At 43.3% G+C, this 25,042-nt stretch overlaps 1 pseudogene; it reads left to right on the top strand.

Annotated features, from left to right (window-relative positions):
* LOC108114333 overlaps positions 1 to 25,005 on the top strand; it is a 31,010-nt pseudogene extending 6,005 nt beyond the window's left edge.
* The last annotated feature ends 37 nt before the right edge of the window (positions 25,006 to 25,042 follow it).

The following is a 25,042-nucleotide window of genomic DNA, read 5'->3' as shown; positions in this document are numbered from 1 at the left end:
GTGAAGTACCCTCCTTATCGTTCGATATTTCATTTTCGAAATGGCGTATAAATTACGCGCACCCCTCAATTAGCCTTTTGAAAAACCCCGAAACCCGATAATGTCCGAGTTGGGGTGGGTGACGTTCTGCGGCATTATCTTTAACCCCCCCCAGCCCCACTCTGCCCCACCGTCGACAACTGCGACGTCAAAAAGTTAAGGCTAATTAGCATGATGTGGATCAACAAGCGGGTAATAGCATCAAGAATTTAATATTCCCGGTCGAGTGCAAAAAGCGGATGCAAAGTCTGAAATGTCTGCCCGCCGAGCATGATGTCGTTGAAATTTCCCTCTTTTTTCTACTCTGGTCTCTCTGGTGTTTTCAGCAGATTGAATGTTAAAGTTCCGCCGACATCGCCAGAAGGAACTGCGACACCCACTTTGTTGCCAATTGGGGTCAGTGGAGGTACATGGCAGGCACTTTTCAGGGGGCCTCATCAGGTCATCACTCGCAAAAAAAGATAAGAGTGTCACTGAGGTCTTTGATGTGTTTATCAATTTTAAGTTAAAGTGCTTAAAGTTAAGTATTTTTCAGTCTCCAATTAAAGAATATTTACAAAAGTCAAGTAGAACTATATCCCATATTTATCACAGTGTAATTCTGTATGTGCCAAAGGGCGCTTCTTGTTTATCAAATTTATTTAGCAAATGGACTTCAAGCACTTTTGCCTCGCTTTGTTCTGGGCACTGGGCGACGACGCCAGATAGCTTTGGATGAAAATGTTTGCTTTGAAACGGAAACTGAGTTTGAGTGGCGCATTTCCGAGGTCCCATTGCCACATAGCCACATCTCTATCTCACCATCGGCATTGCCATTGCCAGATTGCCACGCTGCCACGCTGCCACAGTGCCACTCAGACAATAAAGGATAACCGCAAATGTCCTGTGAAGCGGAGCGTGCCCGAATGAGCCAAGCATGCGTCATTTTCCGCTCGCTTAATGAAACGTCGCCAACAAGCCATACGGCGAAGATGCTGGGCCAATGATTCCGTAAAATACCGAGAAAATCCGTAGAATGTTAAACTATTTCGCCAGAGCCCTGACAGACACGCACTATACACTGGGAGGAAATGTAGAATGACAGTTCTTAAAAAGAACATTTAACTTAATGACTAAATACCTCTTAGTTTATGGGGGTAGTAGGAATTCCTTAGCCCTGATTTGTCTCTACCACTAAGTTGAATGCCCTTGGTGATAGTTAATATTTTTCATAGTGTATATCAATGGCATATCCTGAATGTTGTGGGCGTATGGGACGACGCCTCCTCTTTTGATCCTTTCGGAGAGCCATTCTCGGATTGTTGTAAATAATTGCCGGCACTTGAGGGGACGTCCTTGCCTCTTGTAGGCCCAAAATGGCCAACAAAGGAGGCATTGTCGTCGTTATAGTGTGTGTGTGTGTGTGTGTGTTAACAGTTTTGGGTCCTCGGTTCGAAACGGAAAACGGAAACCAAATCAGGCTGACAAAGCCTTTCGAGCAACAAATGGCATAATGGAAATCGAATGTAAAATGCTGGCGAATGAAACGCTCGTAAGCAGCAATTTGCCTGAATAAATAATATTCGCAAGTGTCATCGAGTTTTCCCATTTGGTCAAGATATATACCATATATATACCATGATGCCATGAAGGAGTGGTAATTTCAAGGATAACCCCAAGGGGGTTCCTTTGTCATCTGTTAATTACAGCCACTGCGGGGACAATTGTCTGCCATTGATTAAGCCAGCAAAACACTTGACTGCGAAGCCCTAGAAAATAATAAGCGAGAATGTCATTAAAAGTTTCCAAATGCTTTCAAGTACAACCGAAAGACGAAACTCAAATACAAGGCTATGTGTGTGTGTGTTTCTGTGTACTTTGTACACACACTCGTCTCACAAAGGCCATGGAAATGGTAGCCTGCTCCTACTCCTCAGTGTCAGCATATTGTCAGCATAATTGTAAGCGCTTAATCAACGTAACGTGAAGTGTCACTCAAGTTTTCATCGAACAGAAACTACCAACTCGATAATTTGATAAAGTTTTTACTACGGCCCATCGGATGCAAATTGCCTGAGACATTCCATTGATCGCTGGGCCTAATCGAATCACTTTGGCTGCCCTACTTACGGCTCGTCACTGCGGGAATGGGTTATCCTTTGATGCCATTAGCGGGAGAGAATCGTTGCTAACAGCCTTAGCAATGTGCTCATAAATGTCTCAAATAGCCAGCTTCGGGATTTTACAAAAGCTTCATGTGTGCACTGGAAAAAATAAAGTAACATATTTAAGTTTAAAATAAGAGTTTAACTCATGAAATAACTTAATCCAAAAATCTTAAAAATGAACATAAAATGAAAAGCCATTTTTTAAATCTAAAACCCTTTCTCTCAGTGTGTCCACATACACAGAGCACAGGTGTGCACGGGTCATGCATATATGTACGTCAAAGTGAGGTGGCTGAAATTTGCCATTAATTAGTCTGCAGGTGTCGTTGGCCAACGGCAGCAGCAGCAGTATCAGAAGAAGCAGAACAAGGTGGCAAAAGATGGCCAAGAATTTGACCGCACCACCTGAATGGTTGATGGGTGGTTAATGTAGAGCATTGGGCGTTGGGCAGTAGCCAGTGGGCAGTGGGCGGTGGGCGGTTGGCGGAAGCGTGGCCTGCTCATAAAAATTGGCAAACAAAGGAAACTTTTCGTCGAAGGACGACGAGCCAACACGACAGTGCGTGAGCAAATGTGTCGACTGAATTGAGGGTTTGGGGCAATGTTCGGGCACGATTTACGTAAATTTTTATTACAATAATAACGCCAGGCGGCGAGAGGCAACGCGCGAAATATACTTAATGAAAGAAACCACAGCGATCGATTTGTGTATTGGCCTGGCCAAAAAGGCAACAACGGTGAGGGAGAATGAGGGGAATGCACGACGAGCCCTAATGATGACACATCCTGTGCGGTGGGGGTAGCAAAAATATGGTGGGAAAATGGAGAAAACGTGGCCCCCCCCGAACCAGCCAACCAGTGCGAACCAGTTGCCGAGTATTTCCCAAATGACGTAAGAAGTTGCAAAAGGACTGCGCGCCAAACTGGCACGGATCAATAATCGATGTGTAAAAAGTCAGTGACTGTGTTGTATGGCCAAGGAGACCTCATTAAAACTGTTCTAAAGATTTCTTGACTTGCCTTCTAGAGAAGAACTTTCTAGCAAAAAAAGTTGAAACCAATATTTAAGCCAGCTAATGTAGTGGCAAGTGGCGGGCTTTCTTTCGCTTATATTTACTGCATTGGAGTTGCAAACTTGTTAACTAAACTTTACAAAAATGCCTCCAAACCAGCCACATTCCTGTTAAAAAACAGGACAATGCTTTCCACCCAAATCGGTTTTGATTTGTGGTTTTTCTTAAATTAAAAAGTAATATTTTCTGACTGATTGGCAAATTGTTCACTGATATTCAATCGTATAAATAAATCAACGAATTTGCTTAAATAAACTGACCTTTAATGATTTTTAATAAACTTCTCACTTTTTCCAACTTTATTTCTGCATAAAAAAAAGGACAAATCACTATGAATATTTTTCCAGTTCGGTCAACCGTAATATCTTACATTTTGCACAACACACAAACTGTCTATATTAATTTTTAGACCACAATATTGCCATTAGAAGTTTTTGGTTCAATAAATCCAGAAAGTGAAATGTCACCTAAAGGTGAGCTTTAATCTAGAAGGCATTTAACTGCCATGGCAAATACCTAACAATATATTCCGAGAACTTTAGGGCAGCTCCATTGAACTTGATTTCCATTTAACGATGTGTTGGATTTTCTTCCTGGAAAAGTTCAACCCTTAGGAGAACCTTTGGCGATGATTCACAGGTGCGAATTACACAAAATGTATGCTGAAATCATTTGATTTGTGGGCCAGTTGGCGAAACTTTGAGTTCGCACATAATTCATTAAGCCCGCTGTCCCCACTTTCACTTCATCTTTTTTTTGGGGAGTGAGGGGGAGGACATTTCGGCTGTCAAACCTGGCCCAAACTGAATGTGCCCTAAGCCAGGCCGAGTTGGCGAGCTGTCACATATGTGTGTACGTGTCAAATGTGAATCCAGCTCGCTCAGTTCGTGGACAGCTATTACCGACTGACTCACTCACCCTGGCCTGCAAAATTTGGGTTGTCAAACTCCTAACCTTTTTCCGTCAAAGCTCGACTTTTTTTTTGGCTGTGATACATTTATTTTGATCGTTTTCTATTTTCTTTATATATCCTCTGACTATGCTTATACACAGATAAAAAAGAGTTGTATTTCGATAGGATTCTGACAAGTCATTTACTTACTTTTTACTTTTCCGAGAATATAATGTGAATATTTTTCAGATTTTTCTATTAAATCTAAAAATTACTTTAAAAATCCTCTTTTTTAAGTAAAAATCTTGTTAAAAGTTCCTCTAGCCACACTCCACTGTACAGCAATTTAGTCAGTTTTATGTAACACTAAAAAACCTGCCAACTGTGAGCTAAAAAGAGGGTTCGGTTCGGTTGGCTTGGTATGAAATTAATTTGACGTATCTGGCCCGGATCCGTTTGACTGGCCATCGACATCGGAGGACGGCAAATTGGAAGGTAACATATTAAAGCTCTCCATACACGAATGAAAAACTCGACTCAAAAGTGAAACATTTTGCCATCTTTGCCGTCTGTGTCGTCGTCGTTGTCTTCTGGGCGGCGATGTCATTGCCATTTAGGTGGCAACTGGAAGCGAAATGGCGTTTATGTGTTTGCATGTCAGCTAGTCTTAGTGGGCGTTCTTGTATATATGGTGGGTGGTAATGGTAGTGGTGGTGGTGGCTTATAGTCCGGGTGTGGGTGTGTCCTGGCAAGTTGCATGCTCCACTGACACGGGCGAAAGACATCAGGCAGCAGCAGCAACAAAGTCCGTACACCGTACACGTATCCTTCGAAAATTTGTGTTGATTTGCTTTGCAACAATGTATTAGTCAAACAACTGCAACAATACTCCTTCGGGGCATACAACAGCCCACGTGTCTATGTACGTATGCAATGAACTTTCCACTCGGCACATAGGTTAGCATATATGCTACAGCTCTGGTCAAGATGGTAGGTGGGGCTGTGTTACAAAAACATGTTTACGGGTGTCAGGGAAATCTATGCCAACGGAAGTCTTGCTAAAGAGCTAAGATTTGATACTTTTAACCTTCTTTCCGAATACAAAATCTAAACTAACTTAGATATGGATTTACGATTACCATTGTATTATTTTCACCCCAAAATGTGCAAAAGGTGAGTGTGCAGGACACGTTTCTGTTTGGTAAATTGGCTCGCACTGACCCTGCTAGGATGGAAATTGGTTGGCTGCCCCGCACGTTTGCCAAGCATATTTCAAATGCTTAACTAATTCAAATAGACTTTGTAGTTTATCCCCATGCAATTGCAAATGCAATAAGCTTAATTTTGTAGTTGAAAGTGAATGAGTTTACAAAGCACTTGATTCTGGGAAACCAAAAAACAAAACCTTTAAGAGAACGGATTGATTTTTATACACAAAGCATAAAGTAGAGAATTTCTTAGGTACTTTATCAAAAACTTTGTTTGCTGTAATAAATTCTACATGTTGGCATGCAGAACAATCATTGCAATAAAACTGCATTCATTAGGCTATGCAAACAATTTGTTGGGCAAATGTTTAAAGGGAAATATCAAATAAAATCACTTCATTTTGTGGCCAAATAACGATGACCACGAAAACAAAATTTGCTTATAATCTTCTCCTCATAACATTCATCACAATCGATCCTTACCCCACTAGAGCAAGCCCATTCGAATATTTGTTGTTCTCTGTAAGTCCGTAATTATCCTTGCGTGCCGTGGTTGTCCTGTGCTTTGGTGGCCGTAAAATCTGTTTGTTCGAAAACCAATGCATCGCACACGGAAAGTGTATCCGTGTTTTCATGGAGCTGTAAGCGACGGCAAGCGAAGCGTCGTGGTTGGCTGAGTGAAGTTTTGTTCTTATCTGGGGATCCTCTGTTCCGGTGTCCAGGACTCGGGACTCGACCCGGTCCGGGTCGTCCTTGCCGGCTTATCAAACGCCAATCAAAATGGCGCACGCGGTGGAAGCGAACGAGGATGTCGAGAACGGCAGATGCCACGTGTCGGGCTATTTAGCATGGAAATTCGCTTAACGGCGGCGGCTCTAACCGGGACACAATGCGATTGCCGGACGGTGATGCACGTCAAGAAATAATTGTGGGTTATGGTGGAACATTTAAGTAGTGTCCTTGAAAGATGACACATATTTGGATATGAAAGTAAAGTAAACTTAAATCAAAGCTTAAACTTTGGTACGAAAAACTCTTATCTCAGCAAAGTATCAAATTAACTTCCAAAGACAAAACCAATTTAATATTCGATCTTATTTATTTCTGTGTAGAAATTACATAAAGACTTCAAGGTAACCAACCGGCGGACTGAGAACACAGAACACGCAAACGGAGCATTTAAATCGATTTCGGTGGAAGTACGGGAATCGGGAGTCCGCCGGTGGAGTAGCTTGTTTATAGCTCCTGCAAATTTATCTGACTGTTTTGCTGTTATTTATGGACGACCCCCCTCCCGACCCTACCACAATCCGTTCCTGGTCAATGTTCTCTGTGTCGGTGTCGGTGTCGGTGTCCGTGTAGGGGTGTGTGTTTTACAATAATGGCCCTCGCAATGGGGTTAAAGCCGCTCGAAAGTAGGTCCATTCAATTTGCAAATTTTAACGATTGCGAGTGGCCCAGTTGTAGCCACGTTATGCCGGAAATATTTCCCATAAGACTTCCTATTCCTATTCAATCAAACGTAATCATACAAAAACTGAAGCACTTTAAACTGGCATGCAATTACGAAAGGTTTTTTCTGAATTTTGGTAAAAGCATTTGTTTGGCCATTTTGGCCATTTAAATATTACCAAAAACCAAAGCAAAGTTACTATTTCGTTTCATATCAGAGCAAAAATACATTTCTCATTTTGAAAGTTGCAAATTTGCCTTTCCATTAGCCAAATAGGAATACATTTTGCCAGAATAATTTTGCTTTAGGCCGCCAAAAACATAAATTACTAAAACATAAATTTTTTCGAATCTGAAATACGATTATTGCAATGGGAAATTGCTAGCTGGCTAATCTGTTTATGGGGGAATTAGTAAGGAATTATTTATTGCATTTATCCGTAAATATTTATAATTTTTAGTAAATTGATAAATGTGAAAAACTAAGTTTAAATATTTAAAGAAATATTTTTAGGAAAAGCGTAGTACAGGAATATTTTAACTCATTTATTTTTCTATTAGATTTTAAACATTTTGTAGACCTTTGACCCTCAACCTAAATTTAAAAAAGTTTCATAACCCTTAAACCTTTATTGCCCAACTCAACTTAAGTTGCCAGACGACCCCTTGAACTATTGGAATAATGTTTGCTGGGTTGTCATAGGCAAAGGCAGTGCCAAAAAATCAAAAAAAAAAAAAAAAAAAACTCCACTCGGCAAGCAGCCAAAAAAACCCACAAACCCGACATGTGGGACTCATTCAATTGCCAAACGATTATCTCCGGCCTCATCAAACACATCTGCACATCGTCCGTCCCTGACATCCGACTCCAAACCGACCAGAAGTCGATGCGAACTGCCTGCAAATGAGCGGCGTTTGTTTGCGGTCGTCTGCGGACGCATCTCCGTTCGAATACGGGCAAGGAAGGGTCCTGGAGAATTCTGGACCTGTTCAGGACATTCGGTCATTTTCTATGCCTGCGGGTGGATCCAATCTTTGCTCTATGTGTGCCCACACTTCCGATGGTGTGCACTCGACTGGATTTATCGACAGTGGGCCAGGCGGCACAGCTTTTAAGCTGGCTGTTAGAGAGAGAGAGAGAGATAGAGAGGAAGAGTAGACCACAAGCTATTTCAGGTACCTAATCGCATACTGCCAAAAACAATTCGCTCTCGACCAGCCCATTGCCCCAAAAACAAAGACCAAACAGCCAAAAAACGGTCCGGAAAACTGCACCGCAACAAAAGGCGAAACTGCCTGGCAAACTGGCAACAAACTGCCGCATTGTCATTGAAATTGTTGGCCGGCTTTTTTTTTTTGCCTTTGGCGTTCTTTGTAGTTTGACTTTATCGAAAGCCTTGTTTTTTTGCTTTCGACGTTTCGATTTTTTCACATTTTAGTATACCCGCTACTCGTGGAAAAAGGAGTATGTATAGTACTCTAGGATATGTTATGACAGTTTCAGGAAAGGAATTTTTAATCAAGAGAGTGCTTAAGGAAGTGTTATTAAACTTATTTGATAATAATGATCGATGCAGAAACGACTAGAGGCTGACTTTCACTTATAATATTATAAATCATCTAAAAGTATGCAACAGAATTTGTTAAATAAGACCAGCAAACCGGGTATCCTGAGTTCGAAGCACACGAATGTATCGCAGTTGCCAGATTTTTTGTTTAGTATTCCCTGCGCCTTTTGCTTGGCGCCTGCCTGTCATCAGACGCCTCTCCTTTCCCTCCCCATTCCAGCGCCCATCAAACTGCCACGCCCCCGCTGCCATTGTTCGAGGCACATCGGGAACTATAAATCAACAAATTTGACAGCAGAATGTGCAAAGTGGTAAACAAAAAGCGACTTCGGAAGCAGTTGCAAGCCAAGGACAAAAGGAAGAAGAGTGGCCTGTGGATTGCACTGGGGAATCGAGGACTCTCTCTCTCTCTCTAGTCTCTCCTGTCAGAATCCTGCCATCTGGACGTCTCTTTAGAGGATGTCTGTTGATGCCAATGCTGTGTTGCCCCTCTCCCCTGCCCCGCCTGCTGACGATGGCCATTATTGGTGGTAATCAAGCGTGATTAATTGAATTGAAATTGAATTTTTGTTTTGCATAACATTCTCTGTGTGGGCCACATGGGACGTTGTTATGGGATTTGTAGGAAATGGGTTTTCGGTTTTTGTGTTCGATGAAAAGTGTGAGGAACTTGGCTCTTTCGACCATTGCACACTACACTTCAGCACCTTACTAATGCGAATTATGGCTTAAATAAGTGTTTTTAGGTAGTCTTTTGGGACTTATTACACATGGATTGCAATTTACATATTCACATTTTCAGCCTAATAGGTAGGCAAATTAAGCAATTAAGCAAGCACTCAGGAATTAATTTGTGGTATTAGCAAAGGGAATGTTCCCACTGAAAGCGTAATTATTCTTAACGACAAGCATATGGATTTAAATTACAATGCAAAGGCCATTAAACTTAAACGATTACGCGATCAAAAGGCATTGTGAAAATATTTAAGGATGCTAATTTATGGGTTTTGGATGCAAATATGTGGGTGTGCTACGGCAAATTGAATAAAAACTGCATTTAAGTATCAATTTTATTAAATTTTTAAAGGGAAATTTCAAAACGATTTAACTGGAGATTTTTTCCAAATCAACTTATTACATTTTTTAATAACTCTCTGAGATATCTTCCGCAGTGCCTCAATTTCCTTGTTTACCACATTAAATTCTTCTTATTTTTTTTTGTGGTTCTTGGCTGGTAAATTTAAAAGCTTTATTATCCTCCCTAGCCGTGCTGCGGATTCTATAAAAATTGCGGCGGCAGGTGCCTTGAATTGCCGTTGCTATTTGTACCTCCCGTACCCGTAAAATGAGTAATCTGACTACGGCGGTGTACACGCCAGGCCAAGTAACCCGTAATTGTGTTGTGGTTTCTCCGGGCCTTCGTGTTTACTCTTGTTGACTTTATATTTACTCAAAAGAACACGATATGGGGCTAAGGAATCAAACTGCCGACAGGGTCTAGGATAACTTTTTATTTAGTATATTTAGATTTGATCTAAGTAGGAACTTTATGAGTTATTCTTTAAATATATTATTGGGAATATTATTTTTAAAGTAAACCTTTACAGCGCTTAATAATCCTTCAACAAACCCGATTTTTTTTAAAACAAACTTCAACTGAATTACCAACTTTTTGGTTGTAAAAGTTTTTTATTTGATTTACAAAGTTTAGAATCGAATAATTTGATTGGTAGTTCGCCTTTTTGGCCATGATGATGAAATGTGACAAACCTTTTATAGGCTAAATATAGAAGTAACGACTCATCACTAACCTCTCACCTGTATTCTCTGTCTCTTTCAAGGTAACGACTCGAATCCAGATGATATATTGCATCGATGCCTCTCGTGCAGGCGCATTAAGTTCGCTTATTGCCGGCAATAAACTCATTTACGTACTCGACCCGAGCACGTTGCTCCTTGTGGCAGGACCCATCTCAATTGCTAGGGAACGAAAGGGGGAACGGGAACTGAGGGGATGTGCGGCGTCCTCGTACTCGTCAGGTACAGAAACAGAAACAGAAACAGAAACAGAAACAGAAACAGATACGGATACGGTTACTGTGCCCAAGTACTTTACGCGAGTGTTTAGGTGTGTGGGCTGAGCAAACCAAGCAAGAAGCAAACAAACAACAAAGAAAGAAACAAACAAACAAACAAAACCAACCGAGAGGCAAACAAATTGCTAAAATAAATGTACGGCGGGGGGCAGAAGAGGCAGCAGCAACAAAGACTCAACAAAAGGAAGAGGACTCGAAAAAAGAAGAAACAAAAATCGGTATCGGCATCGGAATCGGAATCGAAGAGGTCCCATTAATGAACCAACCAAGGTGAGTAACTGCCGGGAGTGACAATCATCGAGGAGTGGGTGCACCTGGAGAAAAGTGTCGTCATTAGATTTGTGATAGCTAAAAGGAAAGCTGATAAAGGAAAGCTATTAATGATTCAATTTTCCAAGCTAACAAAGGTATCTTGGGTTATATTTTGTTAACATTTAAATAGAACACATTTTTAGTTACATTTTTAAACTGACATCTTTTTTTTGGAATTTGTATTGTTTTTGTTTGATTTTTCCTCCCTGTTTGTAAATGTAGAATCCCCCTCATTGATAGCGGAATGATGGATGGGCATTGTTTCAGTTTTGTGGGGCTTTGGGTTGTGTTTTTGTTTCGATTTTGCACTCTGCACTCTGACCCGACTTGTTAAGACAAAACCCCAGCAAAAGTTGCCAACCTCTTTGCATAAATCACAGCCCAGCCCACTGATAACTTTAAAAATCAATTTGGGGCCCAATGTGTCGCCAGGTATCAAAGATTAAACTTTCCCACTGACACGAGGGCTCTGCTGGGCTGAAGGCAGCTGAACCTCAATTTCGCCAGGGACCTCGATTCGGTCTGGTTGGGATGGATTCGGTGTGTGCTTTGGTTTGGTTTATCGATCAAACTCTCGGCGCTGCAAGTTGGCCAGGTGGGCTCGGTAGACGGATGCGGTTCAGCCTCCTCCTCCTCGTGCAATCTCCCAATCCCCAACAGAACTTGGAAACTTTTGCTGCGCCTTTTGATTGCTCAGCAAAATGTTACATTACCACAGCCACATAAAAGCCGGCATCGTAATAATGTGCTCAGGCCAGGGGCATAATTCTAACTCAAACCGAGCCATCACCACGGTTGTCTATATACAGTCTGTCCTCTACGGCTTGAACTTTCATTCTGTGATGGAAAAATAGGAAATTTTTAATTATTTTTATAATGAATTTTGTATTCAGTTCTTAAAAGTCTAACTTATCCTTAAAAAAGTCAGGTCTATTATAAGAATGTCAGAGCAAATATAAAGTGTTTAGACTTATAGAGGTTTCACTGTACAGGAGGTGTTGGAGCAGGCCAAATGGAACTTCATCGGTGACTGGTCAGCGGTTCGAGTAAATCCTGCCGGGGCACAAGGCAATTCGCGCATAAATCGCCTCCGGGGTCCTGGGATAGTGGTTGTGTTATTTTAGCGGGGTTCCTCCTGGACTCCATCTCCATCACCCATCGGCCAATTTGTATGTGGTTCACGTCGTCCGAGTGCGTCAGCGAGGCCGGAATGAAACTTGCTTTGGATATAAATGTGTGAGGGTTTGAGATCTGAGCTTTGAGCACTGAGTTCTGGTGTTCTGGTTGAGCCAGGGACTGGGACTGGAACTGGAACTGGGATGAGGGCTGCAAATGGCACGGGTCTGGTTCTTATGCTGATGACATCATAACAATAAAAATTAAATTGTTGCTGCTCTGACAGGCAGCGGAAATGACGGAGCTTCGCGGCTAGTTGTTTTTGTCGTTGTGGCGGACAGGATTTTGTTGCTGCAGTGAAATTGAAAGAACGCCTTGAACTCGCCTGCGACCTAAAAGCACCCCTTCTCAACCCAATCCTCTGCTACCCCCAGCTACACGCCCACGCCAACGTCTTCTGGAGTGGGGTCTTGAATATAAAATTTTATCACAAGACACACATTTAATTTAATTTAATGAGAGGCGAACAACATGCTCGCTTATCTTTAAACGTTTCTGCGATTTTGTCGGCCCTGCCTGTCGTGATACAACGTATTTTTGAACCCACTCCGGGGAATCCTCACGGTCCTCACGGAATATTTAAATTGGTTTAGGAGGTGGCGGCAATTATGCAGGATGGTGGTCCCTTTCCCTCTGGTTTATACCTTTTCTATTACCAAATTCTGGGAGTTATCACCCCGAGGTGTAAACATAGACCACTTAAAAACGGGGTGTTAAATATTCGAATTTTAAACAAGTTCCCTTCCTTGTTTTTCTTTGGCATTGCCAAGTGTTAAGCTTCTGAAATTTGTTAAGAAACATATTTATTTCTGTTTAAAAATGAATTCTTTAATATTTTATTAATTTCTTGAAGTTTGTCAAGTGGTTAAATGAAAATCTAAAGCGAATTTCCATTGCAAACACATGACTCCCAGTTGGGAAATTGCCTGAACCGACCTCTTCCCTTTGGTAAATGGAATCACATCATGTCACTGTTTTGGCTCGACCTTTTGTGTGGCTCCTTTGGCTTTGCAGTAATGTGATTAGGAGGCGGTATTCCCAGGACCCAGGGGAATATGTCTGTCGATTAGGCAACGTGTTAAGAACACTTAATTGAAAATAACTTGCTAGATGCCCTCTCTACCAAAAGGCACCCCGTTACCCCATAATCCAATCCTGGCTGTAGTAACTCCTCATCCCCATCTTCGTCCTTGAGCTGTCAGCACCCCAGGATGTGGGTGGGTGAGTGGCATGAAAGATGGTTGGCTTTATTAAAGGCCCGCCTGAACTCTCTGGCCCAGCTTAATTATACATTATTTTGGCCTAAACACAAGCAAACACACCGGGTTCGCCCCGCTGGCTGGTCGAGTGAGTGAGTTAGTGTGTGTGAGTATAATATGGATGTGGATGGTTAAACCCACTTGGAGGGCCCTAGGATTTGGGGGCATGTTGCGTGCTTGAGGGGCGTCCAGGCGTGTGTGCAATGATTTATTTGCAACAGCCAGGGGCAACCTGGCTGTCAACTCTCGAGCTGCGAGTGCCACACTCTACCTCCCTCCCTCCCGCCACATACGCACTTTGTATGTTTATTTACTGTTATATTTATGTGCAAATAATATTAATAACAATAAAGTTTTCTTGCCCGTTTTATGGCCAAGTTTGCTTGCCCACCCATCATCCTTTCCTACACAAAAAAAATGAGAGAAAAAAAGCAAGGAAAATCAGGAAAATAGGCACAGGATTGTTTATCGTTGCTTTGGCGAAAGGGCTTCTTCTCCGTAGAAGAGAGATCTTAAAGTTATGTTGCGAATATAAATGTACGATTATGGCCAATGAACCGAACGTGACTGAGCAGCCGAAATATCAATAAGCAGGCTAAAATTAAAGGAAAAGCGAAGGCTAATCGGACTACCGAATCTGTAAATATTTAATATCAATATTATTGATAGGCCAGCAGATTTATACATTCTTCCCTTTGTTGCTTCAGCTGTGCTTTACATTTTGTGAAAATGTTTTCTTTTTGGGCAGGCAAAATTTGTACAACTTTAATGAAATATTCGAATGAAACTGCATCGGACTTGACTTGGCTTTTTGACTCGTCAAATTGGTTTCCGATTCTGGCTGATTAATTCAGTTTTGCCAATCGTCGGTTGACAGCAAAATATGCACATTGATTAAACTTTTTGGATTTTCCATCGATTGCCAATCGCTTTCCATCGCATCCCGGATCCGGAAAATTATGTGAAAACCCCGGGGCCAGGCAAGCAGCTCGTCGTCGCGTCTCGTCTGGTCTCGTCTCTCATTTGAAATGCTAACACGTTTTCCCAATTTCCATAACAACCGAAAACTTTAAAGGTTGCATACACAAATCGAAGGGCGAAAAATAGCAATAGCGGTCGGGGATTATGACTGAATGGATTATCCTAAATTGATTTGCTCTGAAAGTGCTTATTTGCCTTACTTATTGTTGCTTGCTCTTCGGAGGAAGTTAGTTTTTGTATTTGAAATATTCATGTAGTGGCAAAGAGGGTTACTGGGGGATATATTTTCGATTGAATATGGTAAAAGGCAACTCTTTAACGGAATTTACTTGGTTTTTTTGCAGATTTCTGTAGACCAAAAGCACCTACTCCTCGACTGATAGTTAGGTTATTATTAAAACCAAATCATTAACCCCTTTTCGCTCCTAATCTCTCATTACAGCAAGCCAACGAAAGTTAAAATAATAGAATAAGCAATACAGGCAAACTACTTATATAACGAACTCGCTTTAATCGCACTTAGTGTTAGTCAAACAACAAAAAGGAACACATCTCGACGTGTAACTTGGGGAAAATCAACGCTTCATAAATTAACGAACTAGTGAATAAAGAACCACGGACCAGCTAATTTAAAGTACATCCATTTTGGGGACTCGAACCAACGGGGAGAAGGATCTAGCACCACGGCGAAGGGCGGCCGTAATGGGTGGTGGCTTTGCGGCGCCACCGATTACATTAGCCAGCAACCAGCGATCAGTGGCTGCGGACCACGCCCCGTTACCCATTCCGGCGACGGATATGCACGAGAAACTCCTGGAGAAGGAGGACAAGACTGAGAGGACCAATCTGCTGGGCAGGTCCAAGGACAAACCGCCCAAGGACAAGCCGCCCAAGCAGTCCAAGTTTGCCGAACGTTTGCGTCGTTCATTTCGACGCGGTGATCATCGATCTTTGGAGATCAAACGGCAGGAGCCAACGCCAGAGGAAGTGAAGGCCAAGAGTCGGGCCACTCCACCGCCACCGAGTAGTCTGCATAAGGACAACAATAACCGGCTGCCCTTTACCTTTAGCCATTTGAATTTGCCCGGTTTGGGTTTGGGTGTGGGTCTCGGTGGTCACATCAATCCTGCCCTGCTGCTCGACAGTCCGGACGAGTGCACTCCGCCGGAGTACGCCTATCAGCATTTGAGCAGCGTTGCCACCACCAATTCGAGTACTTCCTTGGAGAGCAGCTGTGAATTGGGTGAGCTGAGTGGCTCCCAGAATAGTGTCTACTATTGGGCCTCCATGGGTGGCGAGGTGAGTACTTCGTCGGGGGGAGCAGGAGCAGCAGGAACGACAGGAACAGCAGGAACAGCAGGATCTGGAGCAGGAGGAGTACCCATCGAAAGCCAAGATAGACGTCGACTGGAGACGCAGAGCAGCAACCGCAGTGATCAGCTACCCATTACCACAAACGCTTCCGCAGTTCCCGGGAACAGCAGTAGGAGTTGCAGCCTGACCAGCGAGAGTAGCTCCATCCGGCTGACCCGACTTCAGAACTTCCTTTTCAAGAGCAGCAACGAGAGCTCCAGGAGCTGTCAGGGTCACTCCAACGAGGGATTCACAGTGTCCTCGCACAATTCCTCCTCCGGGGAGTGGGAGCAATTGGGTGCCTATTTGTCCAGTAGCAGTGGCGTGGGTGGCGGTCATGACTTCCAGGGCGGATCCTTTCCCGAGGAGAGCACGCCCGATGAGACGGATGGCACACTTCCGGTGGAGACCAGCAGCAGTGGCGGAGGTGGAGGCTACTATCAGTACACCCTGACCTCGCCGAATAATCCCTTCCTGCCGGAGATCACGGCTAGAACGTATCACAGCACCTACAGCGAAGATGGGACGGTTGAGGGTGGTGACCCGGCGACGGATGACCTTCAGCTGGATGTGAATGTAAAGTATGGATCGGCTAGGGCAGGTACTTGCTCTGCCCAGCTGCCAACGCCTTCCTATAGTCGAGCTGGATCGCAGGAGTCGACGCACAGCGAGGGAGGACCACCTGGTCCCACGCCTAGTCCCGCTTCCAGTTCTTCCTCCACGCCGGGCAGGCATCGAAGGAAGCTGTTCAGCTTGAATTCACCCACCCGATTGCTGCACCACCAGCAGCAGCAGGCGCCACAAAGTGGAGCCACCTCGGCCTCGCCACCATCCGGCGGAAGTAGCAATGAAGGCGGTGGATCCAGTGGCAAGTTCAATTCGGCGAGTTTGGTGAGAAGTTTGAATCCATTTCTGCCCAGTGTTACGTCACCGAAGAGGACGCCGCACAAACAGGCGGCGGTGACCTCGCCGGGTGCCGTGACCCCTGACCTCAGCACAAAGCGCGAGGAGTTCCTCCGGGCCACCATGAAGATCTGTTTGGTGGTCTCGCCGCCCAACAGCAAGCTGCAGGTGAGTCATGGACAAAAAACTGGAAAAACTCGAAGGGAAATGGTCAACAAATTATGCGCGGCCTTAATCAAATGTTTACTTTGCGAAATGAGAATAAACATATTTTCACTCTTATGTAAGCTCGTATTTTTGTTTTATTTCCTTTTTCTGTTTTTTCCCCACTTCGTTTTGGTTGTTTGTGTTTTTAAGTTGGGATATTAAATTACAGAATTACTCGTGAACAGCGGCGAAAATGAATTTACAGCCATGACGTCAGTCAGGACATGCATCCTTAAGGAGGCTTTAACACCTATAAATTATTTAATAGACTCTTAAGTTTGTGTTTAAAACTTTATCTTTATTTGACTTTATGTTTATTTCATAAGGAATTTGCCTTGATGCTTCAGTTCTTGGGGGAACACTTCGAAAACAACACTTGCAATGCTTAATCTGACCTTTAATTTTGACTTAACAGTCATTTAATTTACCAAAATGAGATCAATTTTTTATAAACTAAATTATTCTTGTACGTGAGCTTTTAAAGATGCATAAAATCAGCTTGCCAACGGATTTTATGCCTGAGTGGAATAACAATAAACGACTCTGACCGCCATGGATTTCATAAATATTATAACAGAGACATTATATACATTACGTATACGCAGTGTGTGATTGCATAGAAACCAATATGTGTGCATATATGTGCTCGGAGGGGAATTCAATTGTCGCCGGAAGATATTTAGAGGCATTAGCGCAAGTGCAGTCAAGTAATAAATTGCATCAGCGATTTGTCCAGCCCACAATGGGAGATCCCAGATCCTAACGACACCCCCACGAAAATACTCAACAAACTGCTGGGACAATCCCAGTACTCTTCCATTTCTTATGGCATTGCAATGTTTTGTTGGCGAGACCGTGGCTTTGCCATCTATTCAGATTATCATCAGATTCCATCAAGAGAGTCTGGCAAATATTTTCATACGAGCTGGCATTCAGGGACAAATCTCTGTCGGCTGCCTTCGGGCATCTAAATGGGCCACTCCTCATCCGTAGTCATAATTTGTACGTTTATTACAAAATCTAATCCTATTAGTGGCAGGCTTTCTTCACAGGCAAAGAAAACAGAATGAAAACAATTATGGCAAAAATAAACTAAATGAATGACACGAAAATAGGGATAATAAAAAAATGCCAGGGATTCTGAGGCGAACCATAAGCTTGGTGGTCTTAAATTCTATTTAGAATGTGTAATAGGAAATCTCATGAATCTGAAGTTTAACTCGAATCTCTTTCACTCCCTTTGGGAGGTATCCTTTACTTTGGTCTTGAACTTCTCTCTGGACAGGACATAATTTGTCAGGGTGTCGGACTTAAGCCCCAAAGTGGTTTTCCATGTTACGTGTTCTGTTGCTTCTTTTCCAATCGCTGTCCCCTTTAAGTAGCCATGTTAACATGAAAATTCCGTGGGCAAGACACACGTGTTGAAGTCTTTAACTGATTAGGTAATCACGTTAGCAACATTGTACGTGCCAGAGAAGGAGAATATAGGAGAAGTTCACATACTCGTATATGAAAAATTATGCAATGCCGCATTGCACTATTCCTACGCAGTATAAAAACAATCTGAACTATTATTTCCTCAGCCGGGACTCAACAATGGTAAAGTGTTCAGTTTATGGGGACCTACGAGTATGAATTGCTCTTGAATATTTTTTGTTTCTGTGTGGGAAGCTAAAGGCCAAACTAAGCCAAAAGACCAAAGAGTCAAAAAGGAAAAATGTATTTCTTTGACAGTAGCAACTATGAGGTATCCTTTACTCGGAAAATGAAAGTCTAACCCTTTTTAATAAAGAATGCTACAAGCTTAGGCATTCATAAACTTGATTATTTCATAAAAAACTTTATTTTTAACTTTATATTATCTAGCCACCTAGCCTCCTCGCTAGCTCACACTACTTATTATCTAGACTAGCCCAATATACCTTCATCCTGTAGCCTTTCAGCAGACAGTAAGCCAAGCCGCAGTGGGCGAGCAACTCACAATATAACCGAAACAAAAACATAAACCAGAGTAAAGGGCAAGGCAAACCATGGCAGGGTGAGGGTCGCCAGCTGGAAATTGCCAAAACAGAATGTGAAATATTGTCGTCAGCAGGAATAATAGACCAGTGCCCGTATCCTTGGGCGCACTCCGGGGGAGTTCTGGTACTGGTTCTGGTACTGGTCTTGGTCCTGGTGGGTTCTAAGGGAAGATTAGCGGCATCAGGGGGTAGGTAGCTGCTGAATGGCATCCGTCCCGAAGCTTAAATTCTCGCAGCTCGGATGCCATGCATGCCTCATTCTAGATTCGGTTAGCAGATATACCTTCCTCCACTTAGTGTTCCAGCAAGGCGGAGCAATCCAATTGAAGTAAATCCCAAATAGCTGGGAATATGACAAGGAGTGCTCTCTGAGAATTCGGTGGTAATTAACCAGCACCACAACAGAAGATATTTCTAAGAAGTTGCTGATTATTGTTGACAATTTGCAAGGATTGTTTGGCTTGAAAAGTTGAACATTTTAAGGAAAATAAGAGTCGCTCCTTCAAACTAGTTCAGGGTTTTATTCCAAACCGACTTTAAATCGGAAATGAAATTACTAAACATTTACAACTTCCTTGGATTTCACTTTGGTTAATGCGAATTTAAGTACAAGGTTTTTTCCGTCAAGCACAATTTAAACCGAGGCATTGAGATGTGTAAATCGCAGTCAGTTGGGTGGGGTGGGGTTCCTTACAAAGGACGAGGGTTGATGATGGCTGATGGGCGAGGCATTGGACTTCTGAGGCGGACCCTGACTTTGGTCCACGTCCACACTCACTCGGCCAGCTTGGGGGCACTTGACTGATGTAATCTCGGTGCATTAGGCGAGGACAGGAAACCTTCGAGGACACGTCTAGGGCTCTTGCCCGCTGGTGCAATCTTTTTGTTCTCGATGCATCTTTTCGTTGACGGTTTGCCATAGCCATGCCCTCACTTACGCCCTCGCCACCGCAAGATGCCAAGTTTGCCATATTACCCAGTTTGCCACCCAGCCAGCCGCAAGCAATTTATTTTTTCTCCAGAAAATGCACAGAGCACTTTTCATTGTCTCGCGACGCCCGGCACCAAAAGCATTCAAAACATTATTCTCGGCATTAAGCGCGAAATATTCAGTAATTCGATGTGGCTTCAACGTCCCTTGGCTGCAGTGCCTTGATGGCTTTGTGTCAGTTCCGGCCACGAAGGTCGGTCGCCAGCAACACAATACATTTCCGAAAGCATCTTAAAATATACAAAAGCGTATCCGCTGTCGGGCTTTTTATAGCTTATAAACTAAAAAAGAAAGTCTAAGCTTATCGGCATGAAGACTAGTTGCAGATTTATGATCTGCCAATAAATCAGGCATCTTAGTGGCTTGCATCTAAGGAATAACTTAATCGAAATTTTTTACAAAAACTGTTTGGTGTTTTAATGATTTATTGCTACTTCTAGGATCTTACTTAATGATTTCCCTATTTTTTATGTTAAATCTTATTTAATTTGCATACCCGAATGCCCTTTTTTACTTTTAATAACAATAACATTTCACTTCATCCATTCATTGAATTTTTGTAGTTCACCTAGCAATTTGTCAGGCATCCATAAAGAACAACACTTTATCCGCTTATATTTAAATTGCATTTTTATTTGAATTAAACCGAACCGACGGGGGTGTAGCATATGAACCACACCAATATGTGAAAAGCCCTCAATAAGCTAATAAAATTTAATTTTAAATATTCGCGTCACGCTTGAATGATTTCACCCAATCTCACATATAGATTTCGATTTCATTTTCCATTGCAGCTGAAATGAAGAGCCTCACGCACTTGATGGCCTCGACTCGGGTGTGGTGGCCTGCCAGCACATCGGTCCTCCGGGAATGGCCACCAGCACCACACTACCACCACCGCCGCTGGCAGCACTACAGCTACGACTGGACTGTTCGCCAATTAGTGGTGGAGCACCGAAATCAAGGGCCGACAGGGCCACGGTGGTAAGTGGCAAACAAGTGACCAGAGGGCACATGCTAAAAACCACCGGCCAAGGACTTGGCCAATTTAGTCAGCACATCCATCTTGCCCAGAGGGCGTTCACTGTGTGGGTCATGATTTGAAATCAAGATGCTAGAAACTTTATCTTTTAAAAAATTATGAAAAAAATTTAAAATATTTTTAAATTTATATATACATAAAAGTTAGGTAAAGAATTCTGATTTTTACAGTTGGAACCCGTTTGTAAAAGACTGTGGTGTGTTTCCACTGTAAATTGCCATTCCTGGGTTTCAACCTCCCCTCGAGAGGAAACTGTTCGCAAATTGATACAAATTACTTTTGCTTGAGCTGCTTTCGCCTGACTTTGATTTGTAGGCTCATATTTTTGTTTTTTTTTGTTGTTTTTATTTTCTTTTATTTTTAAGTAATTATTGCTCCACTTTGTGTATTGTCATTGATTTAAGCACAGTCAGTGTTTTTCCTTTGGACTAACTATTTCAACCGTTAGTCATTTGGAAGACTTCCTCGTCTTCTGTTGTAAGTTTTAACAGTACGTGACTTTTTTCTGCGATTTTAAGGAAAGCGGTTGTACCAGCACCTTTTGCCATTGAATTGTAATTTGTAGCAAATATTTTTTTAATTTAAAAATACTTTAACTTAATTTCCTGAGCACCTTTACTATTTACTTTAAATGTTTGGTAACTTAGTCTTGCTTTAACCATTGGCAGTAAGTTACGACTTGCACATTAGAGTAGACTCTATGGTTTATATAAGGTAGTACCATGAAACCACCAACAAAATGCTCAATACATCTGTCTTCTACTCTCTGTTCTCTCTCCTTCTCTCTTTCTTTCTGTTTCCGTTTCTCTCCCCCTCTTTGTCTCTATATTACCCAAATGGGTTTAATAAACTTTGGTTTTTATTTCTTTGCTGGCCGCGAAAAAAACCCGAAAAACCCGAAAAAAAAACCCACAAAAATGCCACGAAAAAATCTCCCAGACTGGAGAAGGGTGGAACGGCGGGCATTTGTCTTGCCCCGGCAGCAGCAGCACCACCACCACCTAACACCAAGCTCACCCACCGCACCAACCACCCGACAATTTACTGCCAGGCACCGCAGATCGTGTGGCGGACGCCTTCGCTGATGCTATATATCACCACGTTCGATGAAACCAACACAACGACGACGGCCAGTTCGTCCTTGCTTTGGTACCGGTCATCCAGTGCCGGATCCTGCCACCAGCACCACCATCATTTGCACCAGCAAAACCGTAATTCAGCAACTGACTAGTAGCGCCAGCACCACCGTGGCACCACCACCACCACCAACATTTCATCCGATACCCCTCCAAACACTTTCAGTTCGTTGGCAAAGTGGCGGCCACTGTCCTCGACCCTGAGTCCCCGCGCAGCACCAGAACATCCGCGGCATCGGGTGGTGGAGGGAGCGGTGTGCGGTGTGGAGGCGGTGGCTTAGCCTCCCCCGTCGGATGCTCCACATCCTCCGGTTCGAGGTGAAAAGAAACTCGTTCATGAAGCGCAAGAAGCCATCGCTGACGCGCAGCGAGGTGAGTAATCAACACGAGTCACCTGGTCAAAGGACAAAGCAGATTCAAATGGGCTGCACAATCAGAAGGTGGTCTAATTGGAATGTACCTGTTAAATGAGTCCACAATTAACGAGTACTTGCTAAAAAAAAAAAGATGGTAATGATGATGATGCATGATGCCAACTTTTTAAAATGGGATGCTGAGGATGGGAATATACATTTTTAATTTCTTTATTTTGCCTTTGTCGCCTTAATCAGCAAAAGTTGTTGTAGAACTTTCCCCATCTTTCCTTTCCACTCCATTCCGCTGTCCTATCTACTTTCCTTTCCTTTTCAGATACCTAAATGCCGACGCTTTTCTGTCACTTTTGCCAAGCGGAGAATTCTGCGGTTCGCAACCATAAACTGACGAGAATATCATTTTGATGTTTGTTTTATTTCGCAGTTTTGCATTGGATCTTATCTCACACCAACACCCTCGGCCAGGATACAGTCCTCTGCACACTCTGAGAGGACCCATCAAAAGAGGCGCTCTGACAGCAGAAGAGAGTCATTTTGGTCAGTGGATCCAGGCCTTGAAGACTAATATTTGAAAGGCCTAGGTCTGTCTGCCTCTTGGGCCTTGAATTTACAGATTAGGTTGTACATCAAGCCAGGAAGTGGTATTCCAGTACTTCAATGTCAATCTGTCGAATTGCGAATTATACATTCGTTTGTATCCGTTCCGAGTTCTTCTCGTGCTTCATTCTTCCTGATTCGTCGTGCAGTATCCTGATGAAGAGTTATACCGCGACCATATGGCGTAACACTACTGTGAGTCATTTTTAATCCGCTTGCCTAAATTTAGAATAGAAATGATAACGCGGTTTTCTTTTTAGAAACGCACTCAGCCAAGCCCTGCGTAGGCGGAACCTCAGCTTTACACAAATCACAATTATGGACAATAATCCCACGCCCAGTTTTGAGATGCAGGTAAGTCGTTTACGTAGCTTGATCTGACCCGATTTCCATTTCAAGCTTTTATACTTCGAACGACAGGTCCTCCGCTGCTTCCTGTTCTCTGTGGATGAGCAGACCGACGTGGAGAGCCTCGTTGGACACCATCTCTGCATCACCGAACGAGGCAGCAAACTGCAAGCTCCTGCAAAAGGCAGTATCTCAGGGAAGTTTTCCTAGAAATGGGTAAAGGTTCCATATTTTGTGGGCGAACCGAAAAGTTGACATGAAAAAGGTATAATAACGTAACCTGAGTTAAAAGCCACGCATGTTAACTAAAGCTAATCTAGCGGGACTTGCTATTTAATATACATAAATAGTAGGGTAGAATGGTTTCTAAAGTCTGACATCAAATTAAATCTATTAGCTGGAAACTTTTGAATAAGCAAATAAAGAGGCAAGTAAAACCTTTCATCTAACACATTACCCTAACAGGCTCCCGGGACAACCTCCGCCTCGACCTCGCCCTCCGTTTCCACCGAGGACACCAGTGAGCGCCGGTGTGTGGTGCCGGCGAGCAGATCAAGCAGCGTTGGTCTTCCGCTATTCGCTGGGATCAAGAATCCCCAGCAGTCAACTGTGCGAGCGTTTAACAGCGCAGCCAAGAACGGAGCTTCAGCGGGCGGATAGCATGAACTTCAATCATCCGGATCTGGTCAACTCACTGGCCTCATTCTTCAGGATATGCACAAATCGTGGCGGGGACTTTGTGGGAGAGTGATGGGATGAGTGAGACAGAGATTAAGATCCAGACGGCGATTTGGGAGCTGGTTACCACCTGAAGCTGATATTCACGCCCTCCGTGCGACGGATGAGTGGTTTCTACGAGATCGAAATCTTTTAATGGGAAATTGAGATATATTATAGTTGTTCCTGGCCTGTTTGGAGGCTGTTCAAGAGGGAGCGACTGCTGATCGATGTGGATCAAGCGCGTTTACTTTTCAATATACGAGCTGTGTGCGAGGCAAACATCGTTGAATATTGTGGCTCTACCCCATGGTGGCACATAGGTGATCAATACACGAGCCACTTAGGATGCGCTTTTTTTCAGAGGGATTCTCTTTTGCCTTGCCTCCACCTTCGCCCCCTATGTGGGTATTGCTCTAGTCATATTTATATTATTTGGACATTGTTTTTGTGATTTCTCTGGAAGATCTACTTCAGGTGGAACAGAGCACCTGCCAAAGTTTCCACTTTAAAGAAATATCCATAACAATGCCCTTTGCGTCCTGGTATTTGGCGGTGCGATCGCAGAAGATGTGCAACCGCCTGCGACTCGCGGACATTGTGGTGCGACCTATGCAGCGACTTGTTCGCGCACAGCCTTCTGGCGGCCATACGCGAGTGATGTTGAGGAGATCGAGGCCATAGACGTCATGATGCACAGCGTGGAGAACTTGCTGGGCAGTGTGAACAACCATTTGACGATGCGACAGGAGAGCGAGCGGCTCAAGGGGCGTGATGGTGATCGAGTCCCCACAGATGTGGTGGTGAGTTCTTGCACTTTCTTATCTTTTCATAAATCTAAACAGAAATCACTTTTGTAAATAACTTTAACATTTTTGTATTTTCTTACACAGGACACCAACAACGAGATGTTGGACAAGCTGATCAAACAGCACAGCCAGATGTTTGACCTCTGTGCCCCGATGCGCGGATGCCCCGCTCACCATGTGCGCCACCTGTTCATGGAGGCGATCACAAGTTCAAGGATCAACCTCGGCAAGTCCGATGTGCATTGTTTCGCTCACGGATTTGCTTCTGGTGTGCAAGACGATCGTTGCCGTGATTGCGCCCTGAAGGTCATCCACAGCCGTACCTAATGAACGAAGTACAA

The sequence above is a fragment of the Drosophila eugracilis genome, unplaced genomic scaffold (assembly GCF_018153835.1).
Source record: "Drosophila eugracilis isolate 14026-0451.02 unplaced genomic scaffold, ASM1815383v1 contig_356, whole genome shotgun sequence".
NCBI lineage: Eukaryota > Metazoa > Arthropoda > Insecta > Diptera > Drosophilidae > Drosophila > Drosophila eugracilis.
This window is presented reverse-complemented; position numbering and strand designations above follow the sequence as displayed.